General features: G+C 44.2%; 1 non-coding gene across 1 annotated transcript; it reads left to right on the top strand.

Moving 5' to 3' along the window:
* Positions 1-2,513: 2,513 nt before the first annotated feature.
* On the top strand, positions 2,514-2,586 carry TRNAA-AGC (transfer RNA alanine (anticodon AGC)). The gene has a single exon. It is a non-coding gene; the product is annotated as a tRNA-Ala (tRNA).
* The last annotated feature ends 620 nt before the right edge of the window (positions 2,587-3,206 follow it).

Here is a 3,206-nt window from a genome sequence, read left to right as displayed (position 1 = left end):
TCAAGTTCTTTTGCCATGATCGGTATCTCATGAGCCTGTTTTACTACAGATCGGTTTTCAACCATTCTGTAGTCATTGAACTGCTCCATAGCATACAGTTCACCTCCAGCATCGGCAGCACCAAACTTAGCGTCCAGTGCATCCCACAGTTCCTTCCCATTTCGGATGTGCAGATAAGCATCAACCAACTTGTCTCCAAGCACACTTAGAACGGCACCCACAAAGATTACGGTGGCATCCCCGAATGCTTTATCCTCTTCAGGAGTAAGCGGATCTCTGGGAATACCTTCCGCAACTCGGTGCACGCCCATGGAAGTGAGTCACAAGAGGGTCTTATTCTGCCATCTCTTGAAATGTGAACCCGTAAACGGGCTCGGTTTAAGCGCAGCAGCAAAACCAGACGGTGAAAATTGCCTAAGCATATAAGGTTTTTGGATTGTTAGATTATTAGGCAATTTCCGTATGAGATTAATTACCAAAAACAACATGACAGATGCACAAGCATACTTAACCACATACATCAGACTAAGCACATGCATCAGATCTGAGCATGGAACAAGTAGCAGTGCAAGGTAGGAGAGGAAAAGCACGTACATCGCGACTGGGAAGGTCGCACCAGCAGCAGCAACACCACCACCATGGGTATTGTTGATGTCGCCCATGGTGTAGTCGGATCTGTCGATGAAGCAGCCGAACCGTCGAAGAAGAGCACGAACAGCAGCGAGCAGTCGCGCCGAGACGCTCCCCCAAAAACCTTATCGCCCGTCTCCCGGTGCAGGATCTCAACGGACGGAGTTTCGGAGGCCTGCTCTCCCGAATGGCTGTGCACGCAGTCGCCGGGATGGGGAAGACTAGAGAGTAGCGCAAAAGGAACTTCGCGAGAGAGATGGACTAGAGAGTTCTGAGAACTGTATTTTTCTCTAGATCTGATCTGTCTCCTTGTATAGCCTGGGAAGCCGACCCGACCGCGTTGCCACGCGTAGGAAGCCAGGGACACGCGGCGAGCATGCACATGCAGGTCGACACGTACCCAACTCAGTTGGTGCACCAAGCAAAAATTTAGGCTTCCTTGAGTGTGTCTCGAACTCGAGTCACGCCACGTGCGTGACGAGCCGAGCGGGCGGGCGGAGGAGGAGGAGTGCTCGAGGGCTCCTTCTATTCTCACTCACTTGGAATGACTAGAACAACAGCCCTTATATACCACTCCAACTCTCTCCCAACTAGCAATGTGGGACTAAACTTTGTCCCCTAAGACTGTCCCAAGCTGCCAACGTGATGGGCCTTGAGATTTTAAAAATTGTAGACTACATGGGCTGTCTTACTGGGCTGCAACTCATCTACATTCAACACAAGGGTCTTTAGCAGACTGCCACCAATAAGATTTTTTTTTCAGAGCAAAAGGGAGGTAATTCCCAGTTCCATTGTATCAGGTTCTTACCCCAACTAGAGATTAAAAAGCATCGTTCTTACTCCAACTAGAGATTAAAAAGCATCGTTCTTACTCCAATTAGAGATTAAAAGGCATCGAGGCAACTAGAGATTACAGCGAAACAACATCTAGCGATATTACATCTCCTTATCAACTTGAAAGTCTATTGAGAGGCAGGTGGTGTTGCGTTTATCAACACGTTTTGCTTGAACCTCATGGAGGCTTGCTCCCAGCAAGAGGAGACGGGAAGCTGGGCATAGGCTGGCCTTCTTGCCCCATATGTTGGTACTTCGAGCAGTCAAGCTTGGCAGGAACTGCTGGTCTTCAGAGATCTTCAATCCACCCAAGATATCTTCAGGAAGTGCATCAGCCATTGTCCAGTATTAGTGGCCCCATTGTCTTGTGTGAGAGGAACTGGCAGAATATTTCCACCTTCTCAGTGCTTGTTCCTTGACTTTATTCAGTAACCTTCTGGCCTGTTTGATGTTTTCCCATGAAACATTGTTAAAGTCCATGTCATTTCTAAATTTCCGTAAGTTCCAAAAACAGCACCGCAAATGGAGTTCAGAGAAGTACCTTTTGAATTACAGACCCGAAATCTAGCTACAGATTCATAAGGGTTCCCAATCTAGACTGCAAAGAACCCAGAAATTACTGCCACCAGTAAGATTGGTAGTAGAACCGATCTGAGAAGTTTTACTCTATGCAGGATGAAGAAACAAGAGATTTTAACTCAAGACCTCCAATGAACTCTGAACTTCATGCGTGGTCTTGTAATACTCCATCAGAGCACACCATAAGAGCCTCTCTTTTTTCCTGAAAAGATCATGTATCAGATCAAGAAAAAAAAATATGCAGGCTGATTAAGTATTGTTTATCAAACTGACAACATGTAGTAACACCTAGGGCCTACGACATGTCGCTTTGTAACTTCTTGCAGTGCAACTCGTTCCAATGTTAGCAGGAAAAAAAAATAATGGGTGCTTAGGAGGAATAGAGTACCTTTCAAAAAAAACAAAATTAATAGACAGATGAACTAACAACAACTGATATTAATAACACCAAGTTAACATGCTGACATCATGGGGATGTAGCTCAGATGGTAGAGCGCTCGCTTAGCATGCGAGAGGTACGGGGATCGATACCCCGCATCTCCATTTTTTACGTTTACGCGAACGATTTTTTTTTCTCTTTTAAGAAATGAACAAATGGCACCCGATTGTACCATTTTTCTTCTGTTGCGTACCTTTCCCCGTGTTTGATGGATCTCTTCTGTTAAAGCTGGAGTGATATTCTGGAAACTGCCGATAAATGAACAGGACAAATACCATGGCCAATGAATTTCTTTTGAGAACTGTCATGCGATGAGTTGAGCATTTTATTTTTCAATGATTTGTCCCTGGACTGGAGCTGGACGCCTACAAGTAATCTCTTCGGACGATTACAGCCCAAGTATAAGCCATATTCAGCCCCTTGCTTTACTCTTAAAAAAAATCAACTCGATAATTCTATGTCTCCTTCTCAGTTTAAAATCCCTAGGCTGCACCCAACTAACGCAAGTAAGAAAGGTGATATTTCCATGGACCGGTCAAATAATCCTCATTTGACCAGTCCTTTGGCTCAAAATTTTGAATGTCAAAATGCCATTAAAATAGTTACATTCGCAAGCAAAGTATTCCCTCTATTAAAAAACATAATTTTTAACTTTGTTTAAATTTAGATATATCTAGACTCGATTTGTATATCTAAATTTTAATAAAGTTGGGACATCTTTTTA

This window comes from Lolium perenne, chromosome 4 (genome assembly GCF_019359855.2).
Source record: "Lolium perenne isolate Kyuss_39 chromosome 4, Kyuss_2.0, whole genome shotgun sequence".
Lineage (NCBI taxonomy): Eukaryota > Viridiplantae > Streptophyta > Magnoliopsida > Poales > Poaceae > Lolium > Lolium perenne.
This window is presented reverse-complemented; position numbering and strand designations above follow the sequence as displayed.